This window comes from Myotis lucifugus, unplaced genomic scaffold (assembly GCF_000147115.1).
Source record: "Myotis lucifugus unplaced genomic scaffold, Myoluc2.0 scaffold_47, whole genome shotgun sequence".
NCBI lineage: Eukaryota > Metazoa > Chordata > Mammalia > Chiroptera > Vespertilionidae > Myotis > Myotis lucifugus.
The window spans coordinates 4,131,422-4,143,767 of record NW_005871095.1 but is presented as its reverse complement, the minus strand read 5'-3'; positions in this window follow the sequence as shown (position 1 = coordinate 4,143,767).

Sequence of the window (12,346 nt, the reverse complement as noted above, 5' to 3'; positions counted from 1 at the left end):
TTATGGGTGTAGCTGTGTTCCAATAAAACTTTATTTACAAAAACAGGCTCTGGGCTGGATTTGGCCTGCAGGCATTCATTGCTCACCCTGGCATTATAAACCAGGTTTATAAATTAGGTTCTCCTAATATAGTGATTCTTCTTTTTGAAAAGTACCCTGCATGCATGCCTTTATCCTTCCTTTTTAAGGAGAACTCATTTTAGTATGCACCTCACACAGTTTTTCAGCAGGGTTTTCATATTACACAACTTCCAAAAATTCAGTTTATATCAGTAAAGTAAGAATATTACCTGCATGTTTCCCCCTTTATTTGTGTTACACAAATTTAATATGACTAATTACAGTGTACTTTGTATATTTGAGTAGAGTAAAATATTCCAGACTTGGGTGATTTTCATCTATCAAGAAATCCTCCTGTTGTCTTTGTAAGCAAGAGAAACAAGATAATCAAGTTATATAATAATATAATTTATATCTAGAAAATTTGTATGGGGTTTTTTAGTTGTAAAGTAGTGTGAATTTATTTTTAATACCAAATCTGGCATGTTTAAAATCATATAGTGCCACAGATATGTAATTAAAAAACATTTAAGCTGAAACCGGTTTGGCTCAGTGGATAGAGCGTCGGCCTGCGGACTGAAAGGTCCCAGGTTCGATTCCGGTCAAGGGCATGTACCTGGGTTGCGGGCACATCCCCAGTAGGAGGTGTGCGGGAGGCAGCTAATCGATGTTTCTCTCTCATTGATATTTCTAACTCTCTGTCTCTCTCCCTTCCTCTCTGTAGAAAATCAATAAAATATATTAAAAAAAACATTTAAGTATTACAGAAATACTTCATAGTCATTATGGAAAGATTGAAAGCTACAGCTAAACATGAAGCAGATGAGATCCTCCATGGTCATGCCAGTTAGCTAGAGTCCTTAAAAGAATGATCTGTTAGCCATGATTTTAATTTCCCTTCCATGCACTCTTGATGCCACTCTCGTAATTTTCAGTCCCATTTCTTCTCAAAAATTGGTTTCCTCAAGGTTAGTACTTGTTTTCCCTTTAATAAATATAAACATAATTTTTAAACCTTGTTTTATATGCCGTATTAGCAGTATTTGACCTGATGGAAAATTTTCACTTTTTTCATTTTTTGGCTTTCAGGGCTTTGAATTTTCAGGGCAAAAACACACTTTCCTGGTTGTTCTCCTTTCCTGCCTCACCTGTCCTCAGTATGTTTTGTTTCTCCTCATCTCCCACCTTTGACACATTCAAGTGTCCTGGGATTCAGTCCTTTATCTTTTTTCTCATGACTTTAATACCTTGTATACCAGTATACTAATGGTCTTCAAATTTATATCTCCAGCACAGGTCTCTCTCCTTAATTCCAGACCTCTATATGAAACTGACTACTTGATATCTTTTTTTAGTAGCTGTTGGGTGTTACAGACTTAAGATGTCCAAAATTGAACTACTGATCATCTTTCTCACACCTGCCCTTCAAGTGGTCTTTTCTGTTTGAGTTCATGACAGCTCTTCAATTGCTCTGCCAAAAACTTGGTGTCATTCTTGATTCTTGTCTTTCTCTTTATCTTAAACCTCACATCTAATCTGTCAGCAAATCTTGTCAGGTTATCTTCAAAATACAGTAAATCCTCAAAATAACAGGCAAGGAGTGTCCCTTAAAGTAGAAAGTCAATTACATTTAATAAAATAGGTTTTCTGAATGTGTATGTTAAAAAATTGACACATTTGTTTACCTGCTTATATAGACACATTTTTATGATTAAAATTAATTATGTATGAAAAGTTTAATTTCACAGAAAAGTTTTCTACATATATGAGTGCTTATGTAGAAACTAGTTTTGAGGCTGTAGCAAAAAAGTATGCAATCTAAATCAAAATAAACATTTTTCTGAAAGTACACTTTAATTACATTTAACTAAACAAATAATATTCTTAAAAAATTAAATTTTATTGATTTTTTACAGAGAGGAAGAGAGAGAGATAGAGAGAGTTAGAAACATTGATGAGAGAGAAACATCGATCAGCTAATTTCACAGAAAAGTTTTCTACATATATGAGTGCTTATGTAGAAACTAGTTTTGAGGCTGTAGCAAAAAAGTATGCAATCTAAATCAAAATAAACATTTTTCTGAAAGTACACTTTAATTACATTTAACTAAACAAATAATATTCTTAAAAAATTAAATTCTATAAGAACACAAACATTTTTTCTATTTAATCTTCTTTGGATGATTATATATCCAGACACACACATTGTGGTGTGACATTCATGTTTTATGTCAAGGTGACTGCTTTAGGTAATCCTGCTGTGAAAAAACTGTCAGGTTTTGTTTGAACTTTGAGTTCTGCTGTGTTTTATCATTAACTCTCTAAAAGTTCAAAAATGTGCGTAATAAAGCTGCATTTTATTATCTGATGAATGTTATTAGATGTCAAGATGGGATCTACTAGTAATCACTGATAACTTTATATTTGGGGCATGTTGTTTCTTTTTCCTCATCTCCCAAGGTCATCGCCTCATCTGCTATTTCACTTTCATTCACAGTGTGATACCCAGGGTCACCTTCATCTTCGTCTAACCACTGTAAAACATCTTCCTCAGCTACTTCTTCTCCACCAATATTGTGTTGTCCTACAGTAATCAGTAACCTACAACCCCTCTAAATGCAAGTCTGCCTTCGTCCTCAAACAAATTCTTCTAACCTTTTTCCAATGTTTGGACTTCTTTTCATGCTCCAGCAAAATTTAAAGATTGCTTATTTTAATCTGTAACTCTTTAAGTTTTGTACAGTACATGGTCCTCTTGTATCTTCCATCAGTATCTTCATCCTGCAATACAACCATTACTTCCTCTAAAAGCTTTTTGTTATATATTCAGTTGGTTGCCAGGATTATCCCCATGTCCATGGGCTGCATGAGTGATGTTGTATTGTTTTGGCAAAAACATACGTCTACTTTTGCCATCTTCTTGCAATTCTGGTACAATTTTCACAAATAAATGTGATACATCACATAAACAAATTGAGACAAAAGTCACATGATCATATTAATAGACACAGAAAAAGCATTTGACAAAATCTAATACCCAGTTTTAATAAATACTCTCAACAAATTGGAATAGTGAGAATAGAGAGATAAAGGGAGGGAGGGAGAGAGAGAAACATGGATGTGCCAGGGAAACATCCACAGGCACCCCAACTGGGGGTCAAATAGGAAACCTGGGTAGGTGCCCTAATTTGGAATTAAACTCACATTTTTGTGTTCAGAATGGTGCTCCAACTAATTGAGCTATCCAGCCTGGCCTAATCAAATGTTTTCTGTTTAATAGTTGCTTCCCAGCTCTGCCAGTGTGGCTCAGTGGTTGATTGTCAACTTATGAACCAGATGGTCACGGTTCATTCCCCTTGGGTCCATGCAGAAAGCAACTGATCAATGATTCTCTCTCTTCGTAGATATTTATATCTCTCCCTTTGCCTCCTTCTCTGAAATCAATAAAAAATATTTTTAAAAAGTTGCTTTCCATCAGCTATGTTCAAAGTGAAAAGTATTTCCTATTCTGTAGCTAGAGACTTAGTTTTGAAGTTTGGGTCAAGAGTAATTTTTTAATCATTGCTCTCAGGAGGATTCTCCCTCCCATTTTTAATATGGTTTTATTTATTTCAGAAAGAGAGGAAGGGAATGGGAGGGAAACATCAATGATGAGAGAGAATCATCATTAGGCTGCCTCATGCATGCCCCCTATTGTGGATTGAGCCTGCAACCCAGGCATGTGCCCCTGATCAGAATCAAACCTGGGATCCTTCAGTCCACAGGCCAATGCTCTCTCCATTAAGCCAAACCAGCCAGGGCCATGTGTTTTCTTTAAGTTCTGCGTGGTTGTAATGGTCCCCAAATCTATACTAATAAAAGGGAAATATGCTAATTAGAACAGACATCTTTTGGACATACTTCCAGACAAAGTCGCAGTGGCTGCAAGGGCCAAGGCTCAGGTCGGCAGTGGTAGCAGCAGCAGGGTAATGGAGGCAGTGCCTTCCCCTGATCTGCCAGGTCACCTCCCACAGAGGGAGCTGAGACAGAGGAAGTTAGGGTTGATAGGCCAGCAGGGGGGCAAGTTAGGGTTGATCAGGCCCACAGGGGGCCAGTTGGGGGCAGTCAGGCTGGCAGGAGGGACAGTTAGTGGTGATCAGGCTGGAAGGGGGAGCGGTTAGGGGCAATCAGGCAAGCAGGCAGAGTGGTTAGAGGCGATCAGGCAGGCAGACAGAGATTAGGGGCAATCAGGCAGGCAGGCAAAGGTAGTTAGGGGCGATCAGGCAGGCAGTTGAGCGGTTAGGAGCCAGCAGTCCTAAATTGTGAGAGGGATATCCAATTGCCGGTTTAGGCCCGATCCCACAGAGATCCCCAAGGGGTCCCCAGTTGGAGAGGGTGCAGGTTGGGCTGAGGGAACTTTCCCCTCTGTGCACGAATTTCGTGCACCGGGCCACTAGTCCTATATAATAAAAGGCCAAACGGCGGAACAACTGGAACAACTGAAAAACCAGTCACTATGACGTGTGCTGACCACCAGGGGCCATGTGTGGAACATGATGGGCATTGCTGCAGTGGGATGGTGGAGCAGGTGAGGGGGGGTGCCAGAACAAGGCAGGGCGCTGGTCGCTGTTAGTGGGGAGAACCTCTGGTGGTTACTGAAAATTCTTTGCTCCCTCCTACCATAGTCCCTCCTGGTGCTGGCACCTGCTTCTGGCATTGGTGATGCTGTCAGCGTGTGGAAGTGGAGGCGGCAGTGGGAGTGGGGCTGCCAGCAGACAGGGGACCGGGAGCCATGGTGATAGGGGTCAGGCGGGGGTGCAGAGGATGGGCTGAGACCAGCACCTGTGCCTACCGCAGCCTCACAGCCCACAGTTCCTTTCAAGGTACACGGTTTCATGCTCTAGGCCCATAGTCATTATATAAATGCCTTCCTTGTGTCTTGTTACAGTTTGTGGCTTAAATTCTGTTTTGTCTGATATAAGGATAGCTACAAATGTTCTTTTTTGCACTTGCAAGGAATATATATTCCATCTCTTCAGGTTGAGACTTGAAGTGGCTTCTATGGTTGGAGCACCATCCCTTATACCAAAAAGTTGTAAGTTTGATTCCAGATCAAGGCGTATACCTAGATTGTGGGTTCCATCTCTGTCCTGGGTACATAATGATGTTCTCTCTCACAGCGATGTTTCTCTGTCTGCCTGTCTCTCTCTCCATTCCCCTCTCTCTAAAATCAATGAGCATATCCTCTGGCGAGGATTTTTTTTTTTTTGAAATTTAAGAAAGTCAATGAATTGAGTCTCTTGTAGGAAGCATATAGTTGGGTCTTATTATTTAATCCATCAAAACATTCTATGCCCTTTTTTCCCCTTTTATTGAATTTATTGAGATAACTCTGGGTAACAAAAGTATACAGGTTTCAGGAGCACAATTCTATAACACATCATCTGTCCAACATATTGTGTGCTCACCACCCCAAGTCATTCTATGCTTTTTGATTGGAGAATTCAATCCATTTACAAATAGATTATTGACTGTTAACATCTTACTAATGCTAACTTGTTGTTTTATTCCTGTTTTGTATTTCCTTTGTTAGATTCTTCCTCTCTTGCTGACGTCTTTTCAGAATTAAAGATTTTCAGTAGTGTGGTTTGATTTCTGTTCTTTACCTTTTATGAATCTGCTGGAGGTTTTTGTTTTGTGGTTATCATGATGTTTACATAAGATATGAATATAACAGTCTATTTTATATTGATCAGAGCTTCGGTTGTGTTTAACTGCAGATTTAACTTTAAAGAAGAAAAAGAGAAGAGACAAAAAGCTGATCTGTTATATAAAAAGAATATGGTGCAGTTAGGAAAAAAAGAAAGTCAGTCTATTAAAGCAGTTGAAATGAACCCCAAAGTTGAAAACACCATTAAAACACAAGTGATGGCATTGAAGACTGTAAGAAGGAATGAGGTAAATTTATCTTTGGTAAAAATTTCTTATATCTAACAGTATTTTGTCAATAATTGTATCCCTTTGATTTAATGTACATTATGACATTTTTAAAAAGCCCAAGATGTTATCTCATTCAAAAAATGAACTGTAACATTTATGACTAAAATTATTAATTTATTACTATCCATGGCGTGTAGTAGATGCTCTGTATATGTTTTCTAAATGAAGAAAGGGACAATAAATTTAGTTTAATCATTCACATCAATGTTAATTTGGGCTTTTAAAAATGTTAACATACAGGCTAAATTGCCTTGAGTAATTCTTGATAGAATTACTCAAATGTTCATAAACAAATATTATTTCACAATACTGTATTTTTGCTCTGTGACATATTTAGCTATCACTTAAGTTAAAATTTTGAGGTTTTTTATGAAGATGAAATATCCTTATGCTTAAAAATTGACTACTACTTTTTTTTTAAAATATATTTTATTGATTTTTCACAGAGAGGAAGGGAGAGAGATAGATAGTCAGAAACATCGATGGGAGAGAAACATCGATCAGCTGCCTCCTGCACACCCCCCACTGGGGATGTGCCCACAAGCCAGGTACATGCCCTTGACCGGAATTGAACCTGGGACCCCTCAGTCCGCAGGCCGACGCTCTATCCACTGAGCCAAACCAGTTTCAGCTGACTACTTCTTTTTAACAGTTTTTAAAGGAGCTGTTCTTAAGCTTTGAACTTTTTGTTAAAGGTATGAGAGAAAAAACTAAACAAAATGTGTCTCTAGGTTGTTGAAGAACGAAATTACACTCAGAGGCAACTTTCTCAAGAACAGAATGCCAGTATATCACAAGATGGAATTCTGACCAAACACCTTTGCAAACCAAAGGAGATAGAAAGAGCTCATAAGAAAGTGAAATTTGAGGTAGTTTATTTAGTCATTTACAAATGTGTGTGAGTATATGTGGGTGTGTAGATGTGTAAAATGCAATATGGTACATATGGAAACTATAGATAATTTTAAAAGCATATCTGTGTGTGTGTGTGTGTGTGTGTGAGAGAGAGAGAGAGAGAGAGAGAGAGAGAGAGAGAAAGAGGAGAGAGAGAAGAGGAGAGGAGAGAGATGGATGGCATTTTGGGTCCATTGGATAAAATGATATTTTTCATTCAAATCCATTTGTCTCTCAGTCAAGTAGTGACATTCACAATGGCCTCATCCTAACAGGAAGCTTTTAATATTTTCCATAGAAATTGATGTGTTTTTCATGATCTCAAAGGTATTGCTCCAGATTTTGGCAGTGATTTCATTTCCTTGATATATTAATAGAGAGGGTAGTTTTCATTTCCACTGATGGTAAGGAGGAAAAGAATAGCTGGTTCAGGGGTCATATTTTAGATGTCATTGTACCTTTGAGAAAAGTAAAAATTTGTTCTTAGTAGTATTTCATTTTAATACAAGAGATTTTGAAGAGAATGATATAGGGTAATGTACACTTAGTGACAGTTTATTGGTATTTTATTCCTAGTAAAGTAATTCAATACATTTCTACCCATTTCACATTAGTTGCTCTGAACATCATGAACAAGAAATAAAAATTATCCCAGCAAAATAATCTCATGATTTTCTAAGAAGAGCTCTATAAATTTTATCTTTTTCACCATTACTTTTTTGAAATATAAGGCATCTTTTGTGTTTCTATATTCACACTAGAGAAGAACTGTGTATTGGGGCAAGAGCACCAATTGTGGAGTCTGGAGACCTTGGGAAAATATTAAACTTGCTTATCTTTTTAACTCCTCCATTCCAGATTATGATGACTAAATAAGGTCATTGCTGGATGTAGAAGAGTCTAGGACAATGCCTAGATTATCAGTTATTAGGAGAGGTAGGTTTTAGTACTGAAAGTATTAGGCAAATAGAATATCTATGAGGTAATCTTGGAAAAAAATAATTTTAGAAAATTCAGTCTATCCTAATATATGCAGGGTTAATACTCTTACAGTCGGGTAGCTCTATGTTCAGACTGTAATCTCAATATTTAAGTGTAGTTAGAGTTACTAATCTTTTACTTAATGCATTCTGGGTTTGTGGTGATTCAGAAAAAAATTCCTTCCCAATTCTGAGACTCTTTACATGGTGGCTTATTTTTTACTTAAAAAAAATCATTAAGTTATATTAAATTTATGAACTTTGGAGAATTTATGCTTGTATAAAGTGAGAAGATTGGATCCATTTCTATTTTTTCCTGAGGGGTATCCACATTGTAACGTTTTTATTGTTAGCATAAAGGTTATTCTTTAATTTCAGAGGCTATCTTAATATATCATTTCAATTTGTTAGCTAAAAGTCTACTTTGCTTAGGTTTCTGATAGTTATGAATAAGAAAAAAAGTCTGTCCTTATTTGCAGACGACATGATATTATACATACAAAATCCTAAAGACTCCATCAAAAACCTACTAGACTTAATACATGAATTTGGCAATGTAGCAGGATACAAAATTAACCCCAAGAAATCTAAGGCATTTCTATACACCAATAGTGAACTTTCAGAAAGAGAGACTAAAAAAACAATCTCATTTACCATCGCACCAAAAATATTAAGCTACCTAGGAATAAACTTAACTAAAGAGGTAAAAGACCTCTACTCAGAAAACTACAGGACGTTGAAAAAAGAGATAGAGGAAGACATAAACAGATGGAAGAACATACCGTGTTCATGGATTGGTAGACTCAACATCATTAAAATGTCCATACTACCCAAAGCAATCTAAAAATTCAATGCACTTCCCATTAAAATACCAACGACATATTTCACAGATCTAGAACGAACTCTCCAAAAATTCATCTGGAATAAAAAAAGACCCCGAATAGCTGCAATGATCCTGAGAAAGAACAAAGTAGGTGGGATCTCAATACCAGATATCAAGCTGTATTACAAAGTCACTATTCTCAAAACTGCCTGGTACTGGCACAAGAACAGACATATAGATCAATGGAATAGAATAGAGAGCCAAGAAATCGGCCTGAACCAATATGCTCAATTAATACTTGACAAAGGAGGCAAGAACATACAATGGAGCCAAGATAGTCTCTTTAATAAATGGTGTTGGGAAAATTGGACAGATACATGCAAGAAAATGAAACTAGACCACCAACTTACACCATACACAAAAATAAACTCAAAATGGATAAAGGACTTAAATGTATGACGGGAAACCATAAAAATTCTAGAAGAATCCAAAGGCAACAAAATCTCAGACATATGCCAAAGCAATTTCTTCACTGATACAGCTCCTAGGGCACTTGAAACTAAAGAGAAAATGAACAAATGGGACTACATCAAAATAAGAAGCTTCTGCACAGCAAAATAAACCATCAACAAAACAATAAGAAAACCCACTGCGTGGGAAAACATATTTGCCAATGTCATATCTGATAAGGGCCTAATCTCCAACATTTATAGGGAACTCATACAACTCAACAAAAGGAAGATAAATAATCCAATCAAAAAATGGGCAAAGGATCTAAATAGACAACTTTCAAAAAAGGACATTCAGAAAGCCAAGAGACATATGAAAACATGCTCAAAGTCACTAATCATCTGAGAGATGCAAATCAAAACAACAATGAGGTACCATCTCACACCTGTCAGACTGGCTATCATCAACAAATCAACAAACGACAAGTGCTGGAGAGGATGTGGAGAAAAAGGAACACTTGTGCACTGCTGATGGGAATGCAGACTGGTGCAGCCACTATGGAAGATAGTATGGAGTTTCCTCAAAAAACTGGAAATGGAACTCCCATTTGACCCTGTGATCCCACTTCTAGGAATATATCCCAAGAAATCAGAAACACCAATCAGAAAGGATCTATGCACCCATATGTTCATAGCAGCACAATTCACCATAGCTAAGATCTGGAAACAGCCTAAGTGCCCATCAGTAGATGAATGGATTAGAAAACTGTGGTACATCTACACGATGGAATACTATGCTGCTGTAAAAAAGAAGGAACTCTTACCATTTGCAACAGCATGGATGGAGCTGGAGAGCATTATGCTAAGTGAAATAAGCCAGTCAATGAAGGAAAAATACCACATGATCTCACTCATTCATGGATAATAAAGACCATTATAAACTTATGAACAAAAATAGGTAAAGAGGCAGAGCTGCCTCAAACAGATTGTCAAACTGCAGCGGGAAGGCCGGGGAGAGTAGGGGTGCAGAAGGGGGGCGGGTAAGAGATCAACCGAAGGACTTATATGCATACATATAAGCATAACCAATGGACATAAGACAGTGGGGGGTAGGGGAGGCCAGGGGATTGTCAAGGGCGGGGGAAAAAAGGACACATATGTAATACCCTTTTTAATACTTTAAGCAATAAAACAATAAAAAAAAAGTCTGTTGCATGCAAATTGCATGTTGAAGGATGAAACTGCCAAGCTAACACTAGAAATAGATTCAGTAAAAAATCAGAACCAAGGAAAATGAAATTGGAAAGCAGGAATCCTTATAGGAGAGGCTATTTCACCTACAGAGTGAAATATGTTGTTTCAAAAGCAAGTGGATCATGCTCACAACCAAGTTGACAGGAAAGGAAAGAGAGTCATTAAAATTCAAGATCAGTTTGAGGATGTCATAAAAATATTTAAAGCTGAAAGTGAAAAGCAAAGGCTTATGCTGAATGAAACAAGCAAGGAATTAATCAATGAATGGCATCATTTAAAAGAAAAAATAGATCAGTGTGAAAATGATAAAGCAGAAAGAGTTGTATGTATCCAGACAGATAACTATTTTCAAATTTCCTCTAAGAAAATTCAGAGTAATATTTGATGATGGCTAGATGTTGAATCCAGGTGAATATTAAAAATGTATCTATACCTATATATCTTTATCTCTATATCTATCTATCTATCTATCTATCTATCTATCTATCTATCTATCATCTATCTATCTATCTAAAAGCCAAGCGACCAGAATGATAGAGCAACCGTAATGACCAGAATGACCAATCGTTATGATGTGCACTGCAGCAGCCAACCAGCCCGATCAGGGCCCCAGTAGGCCGCCCCAACCTTCTGTGGCCTGTCCCTCCAGACAGCCCCTCCTGGATTGGCCAGCCAGATCCCACCCATGTACCTATTTGTGCACTGGGCCTCTAGTAGATTATAAATGTGTTTATTCTATCAGCTTAAAAGCAGGCATTGTATCCAGCAAATGAACAGTAGACCCAAGAAGTGCTCTGTTTGAATAAAGACATTGTGTTGCCCATGAAATTTTAAGAGGTTAAATTATAGATTGTTCATAGATGTAGGCTGATAATAATAATTAAGTCTTATACTGATAGAATAATAATTTTAGTCTGTCTGTCACCACATTTTAATATCGTTAGGAACCAGATAAATGGGAATGCTCTTTCCTCAAATGATATTTTCAAATTAAGATTCAGTTAAGTGGATTATCTTGACAATTAAGTTCAGATTTCCCAGATGAACTGAAGTGTAGATGTTGTATGTCATAGTACCTTTCCTTCCCTGGATCCTTGTACATTTAGGGTGACATAGTGTTATTTTTATTCATGCCAATTTGAATTAAATTTGGAAATATTTCCGCCTCAAGTAATATACTCATAGGACCTCTTAGCTTTTGAAAAGCATCGACTTTTCATTCAATATAATTTTGGACAAAGGTGATGAGTTTTAACAAATCTATACTTGATGTAATCTTTCCACTCTATTTATAATTTTTTAATGGTTTTACAAATAATTTGCTAATATTTCTCATGTTAAGGCCTAATTACTATCACTTGGAGCTGTTTGTCCAAGACAGAGAGAATTGTAGCTCTCTGATTTCTTAATTTGGCATTGATCTCCATTTCAGACTACTGAGGGGTGGCAGGATTTATGTGTAGCAGGGAGAGAGGCCAACACCAGGTTACTTAGGGCCTTGAAGACCTTGGAATGACTTCCCTTTTATTTTAAAATAGGAACCTATTGGAAGGATTTGAGCAGGGGATTAAACACTCGAAGAACTCTGAAATTAATTGAAACCTCAGGTTAAAAAAATAAAAAGAGAAAATGTTCCATAATATTGAATTTACTTCCACTTGATCCACCTACATACCCATTTGTCTTTGAATAGTCAATAGATTGTAAAGCTTTGAGATTCATCTTGGTTGGTGGCGGGGAGGGGAATTGAGAGTGGGGCTGAGTCAGCTTTTTAAGTACATAATACTATTTAGGCAGAAATATTACATTTTCTGTGATGTTAACCTGATTAAGCCAACAGAAACGTGTATACCAGCAAAATGAACGTGAACTGTGGTAGTGACATTTTTCCAGTTATAGATTATCCT